This window comes from Onychostoma macrolepis, chromosome 15 (assembly GCF_012432095.1).
Source record: "Onychostoma macrolepis isolate SWU-2019 chromosome 15, ASM1243209v1, whole genome shotgun sequence".
Taxonomy (NCBI): Eukaryota; Metazoa; Chordata; class Actinopteri; order Cypriniformes; family Cyprinidae; genus Onychostoma; species Onychostoma macrolepis.
In genome coordinates, this window is record NC_081169.1 from 2882122 (window position 1) to 2895444 (window position 13323).

Genomic DNA, 13323 nt, shown 5'->3' on the forward strand with positions numbered 1-13323 from the left:
GATTAATTATAAGAGAATTTTCATTGTCATTTTTTGGACAACTATCACTTTAAACATGTTTTTAAGGAAGCTGTTATGTTAAAGTTGAGCAAGCTAACACTGAATAAAATAGTGGGAGATTTTGTGGAGAACAAACTGATGTAAATAATGTTCATCATTCAAAGCGCTATGAACTAACAATTACACCAAACTCAGTATAGTGAGTGGGAAGCGCATGTCTCCGCTGGTTCTTCACAGAAGCAGACACCCGATCCAAACGGCAGAGCGGGACTGACAGGTCGTCGTACGAGACCATGGGATGACTTGAGTTTCTTTAGCTGGATGAATTTGAGAAACCAAATCTGTAACAGGAGTCAAAGCGTTGAGGTCAGGTGTGGGTATTAATTCACCGCAGGACTCAACTAAAAACACGTTGGGATAGAGTTTGACCGCATTACTGCACTTGCTCTTTGTCAGCTTCACAAGCATCAGTTTTGTGGGTGTTTCTGTTTTTCCCGCCATTAGCTTGGGCTTCACGAGTCTGTTTCCGCCATCGCTTGGAGTTCACAGGTGCTTCTTTCTGACAGGTGCTCGGCCAGTACAGGTCGATTGGTGTAAATGTCATCCACTGGCAACAGGAAAGTTACCGTCTTGACTTTGGCTCTAAAATGTTAGATATAACAATTAGCATAAAGTTACCAAGTGCTAGTTAATATTTCATACCTACTAAAGCCAAACTCACCTGTTTTTGTTGACGTACTCCTGAAGGGAATGTCTGTTGGTTAATTTCTCTATGTCTGGTTTAGAATAGGCACTAGAAGGACGGCTGTGTGAACCATCATGCAGTTTTGCCCATTTAGTGTTGTTCACAGTTTCCTCGTATCGTCTCGGCTTGTGCAAAATCTCATTCTTTCGAGAGTTTACGTTCATGGAGTTTGACGATATGGAGTATCTTCGCACGGTCATAATAATGTTTTCTATAGAAATAAAGCAGAAGGCATGTACTATAACCTCTTTTTGAATAAAAACCAATACTTGACTAATGACATTACTGGTTTGGAAAGAGATAGATGTATTGATCTCTGCATCATTATCATTTTCATCAGTACATTTATCATGAATGGGCAGGGATGGGCAGCTCTGTCCTTCGATAGGTCCATGGTCCTGTCTACAGTCTTCAATCTACAGAATCTAACCACAGTCTTCAGAATTGCTTAAAAATTACAGGCTTTGTATTTGACTAGGGCTGGAGCTAAACTAGGGCTACATCTACTCCTTTCCTCAAAGTTTTGGCCTGCAAACTGAGAGGTTTTTGAAGATGCTCTTCTTAATGGATAAATTTGAAAACAGCGTCATAGTGTGGACTGTGAAAACATGATGATGCATGTTTAGTCATGTGACACATATTGTTCGAATCTGGTTTTTTTTTCAGTATGTGCTTATTATGTGCTATTCACTTTCACAGTTTTGCTAAATATATATGTTACTTTGTACAATCTTAAAATGGCATTCTTGTAAAGATGATGGCCTGGAGCAAAACATGTGAGCAGATGCATTTTTGACCAAACATATAATGGTGATTGAGTGCGACCTGGATTCATCAGTACGTGGTGAGATGTTTTGATAATAACACGATTGTGGCAAAACAATAGTGTGAGAACTTAACTACGTCTGGTCTCTCTGTACCATCTCAGTGAGCTTTTATGAGGTTTTACACATACGCAGTAAGATAATATTAGCGTTTTCTGACGTTTCAGTGTGAACTAGAAACTTTTAGAAAATGCTTAAAAAGACTAGTGTGGATGGAGAGTGTTTTGAAACAAAAACACCATTTCCAGATATATCTGGATTAATGTAGACGTAGCCTATGCCAGAGTTGCCCAGTCCTGCCTTAGGGCCTATGTGACCGCAATTAAACAAAAGGCATTACTGTATATGAACAGTGTGAAAATATAAAACAACAACAAAAAGAGCAAAGTATGTAAATATAAAATGTCAGGATGCTTCTAAAACATTCTTTACCAGTTAATATCCAAATTATTTAAAAATGATTTATTATTAGTCAAAGCTGTTATTTAACATCACCACTGAGTAAGCCTTTTTAGTCAGGTAAAATAGATAAACCTACCTGATAGCAATTGTGTGTTTAACACTAACACTATATTCTGATATTCCACATTCTACTGTCTGTAAGGTTGCAGCTGCAGCGCATGTCAGCAAGCAGTCATTAAAATATGCTATCTCTTTATTGTGATGGTCTCCCAACAGATATTACTTGTCAGCTTATTACTAACCCTAACCTAAAAGTTTACTAATACTCTAATGAGAGTTAGTTGACGTAGTTGCAAAGTTACTTATAGTCAGCAGTATTTCTAAAGGGGACATCAGAATAAAGTGTAACCATTTTTACAGTCAGGCTGCTTATGCATTCCACTGCTGGCACATGCTTATTAAAGTTTGAGTAACACAAGATATTTATTTACCTTTGTACTGTGCTTCAAGTTGTGGTGCAGACACGTTTCGTCTCAGGCTGGCGTGGGTCGAGCTGTCCTGTGACCCGTCCTTCTGCTTCACTGAGTCCAAGGCTAAAGCCGGCCGGTCGAGCTGCCCACGGAGTGCTTTGTTTTCACTCTCCAGCTTTCTGATCTCATTCTGCATTTCAGAGATGACCTGCGCCAAGCTCCGTCCGCTCTCCATGCTTCCAGACTATCCGTCCATTCGAGTGCAGCATGAAGAGTCCTCTTTCCAACACTTATACCGGACCTCTCCCACAGCGTCTTTCAATCTCAGACCAAATCTTGTCTTGGGGAGATTATGTCGCCTTTCACCACTTATACAGCTGAAAGCGTTCGGGTGGTTGGCCCTTTGGGCCCTGGGACGATGTTTTATTAATCACAGACAGAGTGTTGAGTTTCCTTCGTTAGCTTTGTCCAGAATGGTGTATATGGAGGTAAAATAACCATACAAAGTAAACAAAATAGACATAGAACACTTAGCTGCAAGAACTTCTTGATTAATTTTCTTTCTCTGAGAGGACAAATGCAATTAAGTTGTCATCAGACAGAGATGAAGATCTGCGATAGATTCAGTGGTAACTGATGCGCCTCCCTAGGAGCTTAAAAAATTCATCAGGTCAGTCAACAAGTAGCAACAAATCTAGGATGGAAAAGTTCTCCATAAGCATGTCCTTATTACATGTCCCCTTCACATCCTCCTAACATGACAATTGCAATTTGATAATGGATTCAAATAACTGTTTTGATGGTCTATTATTTATATTCCAGTTTTGGTGTCATCAGATATGATCTTTTTCACATCATGTCTAAAAATGTCTTCTATGTGTTGTTAAAGGTTTCAGCATTGTGCAAATAAAATGAAGACTGTAGTTACATATTTATTACAACTAAAGAGGTTGACATATAAATAGGTTCATTCATAATCATTCTGTTCCCAGTTCTATGAGACTTGCCAATGTCCATACCAAAATAAATAAGAATATTTAGCAACATAAATTATAGACGTCAACATGTTGTACACCTCAGAAACAAGAGGAAGCGACAATCAGTGAAAACCAACCACAATCATTGAGTAATTATCTGTAATTAGCACCCTTAAAGAAATGTTTGTGTTATTTATACACCATTATCCAGTGTCATTATGAGCGCAAATGAATATGCATTTGGCAAGGCAGCATAAAAGAGAGGTTAAGGATATTACCCTTTAGTTATAGCACAGGCACAAGAATAAAGAATACTGTGTTTGAGTCTAACAAAGAATTAATTCTAACGAATACACATCAAATAAAAGTGTACAACAGAACACACAATGGGGGAAATTACAGAAAATTGCCCTAATATACATAAGCACAAAATAGCTAAGCTCAGTATGCAGTTGTTGCTGCTTTAATGTTTTGTTTTTCTCCTCTTCACACTTCTGTGATCACAATTTTATCAAAGACAACATAGGGTGGTTTAAAACATTTCCATGTTTGACAAACAAGAAATGCTGTACTTGTTTCTCTCTTTTTTTGCACACAAGCAAATATATTGTATTATATCAACGAAACGTAAATATATGATATTCTTTTTAACTATTATGAGGTCAAAATGATTTTAAAAAGACAATACGAAAATGATGATCTTTGTTTGTTTTTGTTTCCTCATTGTCATAGTGCCAAAACCACAGGCATATTTGCTATTGAATACCAAAACATTGTCTGTATGTTGTTAACCGAAAGCTATCTGATTCTTCAGCGCGCACACTAGACTCTGAATCATGCATGAGGCTGTCTGTGTGGGAGAGAAACCCTATCACCCAAACACTGCTATCCATGACTTCAAATGTGTGCCCCGACTGTGTGCATGGTCGTGATGACAACCGCTGATTATTGTGAAGCAACCGTTCTAAACAAAAATAATTTCAGAGTCCTAAACAAAATCTTGCACCATCTGTAGAGTGATATTTTATCTTTTATTATTGATTTCAAAGCACAATAAAACCAAACCACACATGAATTCCCCCCAAAATGTTTAACGTTTATTTACAGATATAATTATTTTGCACAAAAAATAAAAATAATAATAATTAAGCAGACACAACCTTTGCTAATATTTTAGAAATAAACATTAGATTTGATATGGGTCTGTAGTTTGCTAATTCACATGGTTGCTCTGACAGATCTTTTAACACTCAGTAGGACTGACTTTTATTCATTAGATGAACTAAAGTTTTTAAGTTGTTGGTTGCTAGTTGAGCTAACTTAAAAAAAAAAAATGATTGTGATAGGTTGCCTTATTTTTTTGAGTTAGGTCAACTTTTTTTTTACAGTGTAGGGTGTAGTTGTGGATTCCTAATGAGAGACTTAATAACCACCAGCTTGAACATTCTCGGGTTGTGACCTGTGTTGAGAAGACCTTGAGGTCTCACAAGGTCCCTCTCAACCGCCTCCACTTCCACGACAGGGAGGCAGGCGGCTGGAATGGCCTCCATGGCCACGACTCAAGGAGCCTTCGACGAGTCTCCATGGACAAGACAAGGTAAGTTTCATTAAAATGTTCCTGTGGGCAAGACAAGACGGCACTCCTGGCCGTCACATGTGGACTTGATCCACAGGGACCCAGGACTGGACTGGAGTCAGCGGCGGTCTTGCCATACGCGCTCCTGGCGGGCTTGCCACACCCCAGGCGGGCTAGCCATATGCGCTTCCAGGCGGGCTAGGGTGAGCCGCGGTCGGCGGCGTGCACGAGCGGCAGCCCGTGAACAGGACTGAGGACAGCCGCGGACGGCGGCGACGATTCTCCCGCGAACGGCGGGTTCAAGACAGCCGCGGACGGCGGCGACGATTTCCCCGCGAACGGCGGGCTGAAGAAAGCCGCGGACGGCGGCGATGAACTCCCCGCGAACGGCGGGGTGAAGAAAGCCGCGGACGGCGGCAGACCGGAGGAGCTCGGGATGGACGAGCGGCGACCACAGTTGCCAACTCTCCCGAGACAAATAAGCAACCGCAGCTTCAAAAACAAGCCCAAAACAAGCCCAATATTTTTTTGATGATTTATTATCATCAATATTATTTATTATCAATTATTTATTACCAATATATGAGCCTGCAACATATTAAACTGAAACCACTCTCTTATCTGAAAAGCAAAAACAGAAGCTATTTTACAAAAATTAGCAAACTGCAACAAAAGTGGGAACAAAACTCGTCTCCAATCACCTGTGAGCAGAATAGGATTGTAGAGATGGAAAAGGAGAAAAGCACAAGAGCTTCAAAGGGGAGCTGTATATAAAATATATAGGGGTCATTCTACTGAAATGTCAATTTCTCTGTCCCTAGCCTTTACAGAAATATTACACTTGAAAAACACTTGGTTACATTTAAAATATATATATATTTTAAAATGAAACAATGTGTTATTTGAACAATTACACCTTCTTGAGGCATCAATGTCGCAATATTTTTTTTAAATTAATTATAAAGAATTCCAAGCACCACAAAACTGCTCATCCCCACAGCCATGTACAGCGGCAAAGTGCTTTATTTTGAGGTCAAAAACAGGTTTTTCTTCCATTTAAAATAAAATAATGTATACATAACTATCAAATAAATGACATAAAAAACAAAATGCCACATAAATATTATAGAAAAAATATAAAATATTATATTAAATTATATATTCAAATATAATATATATTATATTAAAAAGAAATTATATAATACTATTAAAAAATATTATAAAAAAAGAAAAAAATCATTAAGCTGTCATGTGTGTATTCGTGAAGTCAAAAGGTAATCTAATAATGTGGTTTAAATGTTAAAAAAAAAGAAATGCATTTTAAGACATCTTGCCATATCAGGCTATTCGAACCAAATGTATTGATCAGTATTAGGATATGACTACTTGTTTTTTTATTACAGCCCGTGATAATTAATACATTACAAAACTAAAAGAATAGGCTAAAAGAAAGTCATCCCACTCCTCTATTTCTACTTCTGTCATCGCTTGGATTACAGCGTCACGTGTCGTCTTTTTGAATGTGATTTTTCTCCAATGAGGGGCGGAACATATGGCAAATTACGCTACAGCACTTATATTATTGCACTAGTTGGCTATTAACTGCGAGCAGACAGAGTGTCAATCAATGCATTGGAGAATACAGGCGAACATAAATAAAAAAGCTAAGTTGCTTGTCAGATTTCCATAACAAGCGACCATATTTTTAAAAATAAGCCCAAAAAACCGCAACCCGCGACCAGGATTTTTCCCGCAACTTTACAAAAAAAAAAAAAGCCCAAAGTCGCGTATAATACGCGGACTTGGCAACTGTGGCGGCGACTTCCATGCCGCGGGACAGACAGGAACAAACAGGAAAACCAAAACAAAAGACTTAAAATAAACGGAAAACAAAACGTGATGAAGGGGCACCGCTTACTGTTGTGGTCTGGTCTTCTGTCACAGTGCACACAGCAGGGAGGAACGAGGAACACGCAGACGAGGAGATACTTCAAAATAATAGTCTTTAATGGTGACATCAGGACAGGACAGGACAGGACAGGACAGGACAGGACAGGGTTCACACAGACACCGGGGGAATAACGAGTAGACCAGACGATATCTAACTAAACAGGCAGGAACTAAATACACATGACAATTACTGATAATTAGACGAAACACAGCTGGACAAGACTTAACTAATAATCACACTTAACAAGGACAGGAACAAGACCAAATATGGACACAAGAGGCGGGAACACATGACACACACGACAGAGGACGTGACACCCCCAGCACCTCCATTTTTTCGTGGGCTACACTCCAGGGGGTGTTGCAGCACCCTCAGCACCCCTACTTCCCGCGGTAATGACCATAAATTGCCCTACCAATGGTGATTAAATCTAAAGATCGTTTAGCTCATATCACATCAAACTGTGCAAATTATCATTGTTATACTTTATTCTCAAATTATTAATGTTAACACCATCAGCATTGCGTGACTATGAGTATAGTGTGTATTAGCGTGTAGATTTCAATTTCTGTACAGTCTAATATCTAATTGTCATGCCATTCGAATTTCATATTAATAAATTATTTTAACCCAAAAAAGCTATGCTCCCTTCTTGCTGGTTGTCTTTAAAATACAAATCTTGTGTAATCCCAGGCTATCTGTGATCAGATGCACATTTTAAACTGGAATGTAATTTCATTTCATTCACATGTGTTTCATAAACACATAATCCTTTCTGGATTACAATCCGCCATCAAAATGATAAATTTAATTATTGTAGATGCTGTGAGAAAAGGCTATAAACGATCTGTCACCTGCAGGATCCTCACATGAGATAGCCTACTAGCCAAGAAAACTTCTTTATGTTTAGACGTGACGTAATGACGCAGCAGCATGCTCCCATACCGCTCAAATTAGAAAACATTATTATAAACTAACCGTTGTGAATCGGGCTAAAGTAAGGTGATAGTTTTGAACACTGGCTGGTTATGTACTTGCTCAAATATTGATTTCGGATAATTTTTAACCAAAAAAAGTTACGGACTGCAGCTTTAAGCAAACACATTTATAACCACACCAGTATAGCTAAAAATCATACTAATAAGATTTAAATAAATTCAAAATAATTTATTTTAAGGCTGTTTATGGGCAACCTGCAGTTGTCAAATGACATTGGATGGGGGAAATTTAAGCGTGCATCGAGTCTGCTTTGGGCTGGAAATTTTTCCAAAACCTAGCAACCCTGAATGGTTTTAGGAATGACATGACACTTTATTTACACAATATTTATAACATTTTTTTCAGTACTTCAGTATTCAATCAGTGTTCATTCACAAATATGATCGCTAAACATTACTAAGAATTATTCAGAAATGTCTGAACTTTGTCCATACCAAATTCTATGGGTTGGGTAAGCATAGATCACCTGGACCTGGGATCGTTAATGAAGAATAAAGCTGGACAGCGTGTTATAGTGGATGTTGACAAAAGCGTGTTGTGTACTCATTTCCTTAAGGCTCTGATTGATTCAGTGATCACACATTGCTGCCTCACATGCATGCACCTTTTACAGAGACAGAAGAGCTCAGAAATGATCTGTCATTTGTGTTAAGAATTTCTTTTGTATCTGCAGAAGGGAAGGAAATGAACAGGGCACAGCTGTGTAAAAATACTTCTCTCTCTACAGGAAAACTGTTTTGGGTGGAATGCCAGTGATGATTTTTGACAAAGACTGTCAATCTGGAAATTATATTTAATCTCAAATAGAATAACTAATACATAATAGAGCATTTTTGTATTATGTCATTTCATTACTGCATTTTTAAATGTCTTTATTGTACTGTAAATAATTATTTCAGAGCTTGACTATCATATTGAGAAGGCAGGCCTTCAAGTGGGACAAAAATGCAATGACTGGAATCTCAATGCAGTGTTGGGAGTAACACATTACAAATTATGTAATCAGATTACTTTTTTCAAGTAACTAGTAAAGTAACACATTACTTTTACATTTACAACAAAGTATCTGAGTTACTGTTTCAAATATGTAATACCATTTATTAATTTAACTCAATTAGTTACTTTTTTATGTAGTAACACAATATTGTAATGCATTACTTTTAAAAGTAACCTTCCCCAACACTGTCACAATGTACATAAAAGACTAAGTGTTGTAAATATTGCTCTCATCAAAGCATAGCATCCAGGCAATACTTGTCAAATGAACATGGATCTTTGTTACAATCACTGGGTCTTCGCCAAAAATGAGCACAGCTTCAAATGAGCTCTACGGACTGTCAGTCCACTGCATCTTGCACTCAGATTCATGTTGATTAAAGCGCAAATAGTGTGATACTATTTAACTTCTATTCACTAACGATTTCAAAATGCATCTGGAGTGAAACATTTTACATTGATTGTTTATACAAACAGTGGATAAGTTGCATTAAAAGTTCATGAAATTCAAAAATGACTTGTACATTACAGATACACTACATTGCCATAAATATGTACCGACTTCAATTAATAGATTTGGTTAGGCTAATTCCACTAAACAAACATATGAACATAAGCATATTGTTCTAAATTACAATTTTTTAAATGTTTTGATTAATTTGTGAGAATTTGCCAGCTTGCTACCCAGTTAATTATAAAAAGCTCCAAACAATCTTACAATCTAGCTTGCATTAACTATGAAGTAACATTCTATTTGGTGCTTTTTAAAAAAAAATGTATCTGTGAAACTAGTGTTGATAATGGTAGCTTGCATATCTTTTTTTTTTCCCTGTCTGCACATTGTAATTTCAACAACAGCAATCAATAACTGAGTCTAACCATAGCTAGCTCAGACTAGAAAACACTACGTAACTTATCTAGCTAAAATGAATAAATTAAATTAAATTATTAAAAATGTAAATTATATACAGTGTCTCCATAAAATGTTTTAAATTAAAATGCATGGATAGGAGAGAGTGAGAGACTCAATCTGTCACACTACGGTGAGATACACACACAACGAAGATGAATGCAAATAATCTTTAATAAATCCACACACGGGTAAATAAGAGACTAGGCAGGCAGGAGACACACATAGGGACTAAGGAGACCAGACAACAAACAGTGAACTGAACACAACTTAAATAGGAGGGCTGATGAGGGTAATTAATGACACACACCTGAACCCAATAACAATAATCAGGCATGAGGGAAAACTGGGTCACACAGAGCACATGGGGAAGGAAGCACAACAAAACAGGTCCTTGAGGTGTGACACAACCACAGCACATACATATGCCAATTTATTCACATCTGCGCAAGAGTTGTTGAATATGGAGGTGTGGTGTTTTATGATGTAAAAGAACGAAGTCAAAACTAAATCCAGTAACAACAGTCTTTGATGTCAGTAAGTGTGGAAGAATAGGTCATCATCAACTCATTTTCTCTGGTCTCTCTCTCTGTTTCCTTTTACAGCCATCTAGTGGTCACACTCATAACCACACAATACATCTTCCCTCTACTACTTCAGTAAATAAACACATTTCATTTTAAATAAATTACTGCAATAAAGGTGGCAACAACAGTTTCAAAAAGACTTATAATCATAACTAACATCTGGCAGTCATTAAATGGTCACATTCATGAAATTCAAGACCCCTTTTAAATTATATATATGTATATATTTTTAAACAGTTTGGTTCACCCAAAGGCTGTTCTTAACACTTCAAATCTCAGTCGGTTACATTTACACTTTTGTGCCACTTTGGTTTGAATGTAGTACATGGCTGTTTAGGAGAAACTCCCTGAGTGGTTTTTGTGCAGTTGGTGTGCAATCTTGACCTCTCCTTCCAGTCGGAGAGGAATAGCAAGTGTGTGACATTTCATCTCTTGCCACCACATAGCAGAAAGATTTTTGTACCCACACGCTTTTCCACTGTTTGGGTTAGGGCCTAAGCGATGAATTCTGAGCCTCACTCTCTCCCCTTGAGCAAAACACGGGGCTTTCAACTATGCACAATTCTTTTGTTACTTTTTCTCATCTGGGATTGGGGGTGCTTGTTTGTTTTCAATATTAAAAAAAAGTTTTTTACAAATGTAAAAGGCCTTTCACATCAAAAGTAAAATGAACATGCCTCAGGCAGATGGAATTGCATATTCAAAAGCTCAAACAACCGTTCAACTGTGCTTCAGGAGAGCTGTCACTCAATACATGGGAAAACAAAGTAACCGGCATTTTATATTTGAAAAAGTAACTCAGATATTTCCCTGTAAATTAAAAAGTAATGTAATATTTTACTAGTTACTTGAAAAAGTAATCTGATTACATAACTTGTGTTACTTGTAATGCGTTACCCCCAAAGGGAAGAGGTGAGGCTTAGATCTACACGCAGCTTAGCTTTTCTTTATTTAAACAAATGAACAAAGATCACAACTAGAGATCTGACAGAAGGTAAACAGGCCAGCTCTGCAAACATCACAATGTTTAAGTCATTACCGGACACTGAACTGAGAAAACTGAGGGAATATATACACAGGTAAACAAGGAACCAAACAAGACACAGGTGATGAACATAATCAATGCAAACAAATTAGCATATGAGCACTAGAGAAACAGGAAATAAAACACATGTAAACAAAGACTCAATGAAATGAAAATGAAACCAAAAACAAAAGCATGTATGTGTATGCCAGAGCAGAGTTTACTTCTTTATCTAACAATAATAAAAAATGTAACATGACCAACAGATCTTCTAAAATGTCAACTTAATTCCTACAGTAGAGGCAACAACAGTCGTTCTTAGACTCAGAGTCTACTATCCACTTAGGGATATTGTGAAAATGAAGTGCTGTGTATGGTCTGGAGTGGTTCCTGAACACCTGGCTCTGAAGCTTGCGCCGGTCTCTCATCCTGTCTTTGCTCCCCGAGTGCTATACTGCAAATAATGGTTAGAACAACACCACCCACCACAAGCAGCATTGTGCCTATCCAGCCAGTGTAGATCGCTGGTCCGAACTCCCGTTTTAATACAGCACCAGCTTTCGAAGCCGTTAAATGTGTAGTCCAAGAAATCACCACCAGCAAAACCAGTCCACTCACAACAAACATGGGCCCGGAGGCTATTTTAAACGATATGTTCTTTGGGTATCGTATCCAGCCAAGAGGGTAAACTGCAATGGCAAGAGCTCCCAATCCTATGGATGTGATGACAAGGATTTTCCAGGTGGTAAAGTGCTCAGTTAGATTCAGCAGAGACTGATAGAAGGCGCAGTGAAGTCTGCCAGTCGTGTGGTGTTGCCAGTTCAGCCAAACTCCATCCCAGTACAATGGAAGTGTTGTTGTGATGTTTTCCACCATTCCGGTTACATACCACATGGGTAGAAATTTTGTAAGGATAGAGAAAAACCAGCCCGTACTAGCCAGCCCTAAAACAGCGAACTCTACCCTAATATTCATGTCTGTGTTTATTCAGCAGCGCCGAGCTGAACTATTTCTCATAGCATGGAAACTCACTTTACTGCATTCCAGCTGTGGGTGGAGAGACACGCTGCGGTTGAAACGTGGAGGATCCCTTTGTGTTTTTGCCATGGTTTCAAAACAAATCCCTCTGTTTCCTCACACGATGAGACATGAATAGGGAGCAGTTGAACATAAAATACTGACAAGGTTTAGATCCTTAACGAGACAATGAAAGTCTTTGAAACTATTTATTTCCTGGATTTGTGTTCCAATTTGATTGTTCCCACATGGAAATGTAATATATAACATATATTGCCCTATATCAAGAGTGAATTTGCCATATGTTATGTACATATGTTAAGGTGATATAATTTTCACATAGATGAAGATATGTTTTGTATATGTAGGCATATGGATTGTATATGTACATATGTTAATGATATCCATATGATGCTATTTTAATTATATGCTGCAACCATATATGACAACGATATGTCTGTGTTAATATATGACATTGTACCAATTTCTAATAGGTTTCATGTTTTCACTTCATATGTTTCACATATGGAAATGTTATATATGTAAATATGTTGCAGTTATGTATGGGTTTAAAAGGAAACTCCATCCACACCAATAAATATGTTGGTTACACTTTATTTTGTACACTTTAGATATTCTACTAACTATAAGTTACTTTGCAATGACGTCAACTAACTCTCATTAGTATTAGCAGACTGTTAGGTTTAGTGTAAGTTGACATATACTTGCAAAGTCACTTATAGTCAGAATGTCCATCAAAATAAAGTGTTAGAAGATATTAAGCAGACAGTCACTGAATGACTGCTAGATGACATGAAGTTGCAAAGTCACTTTTATAGTTGTCT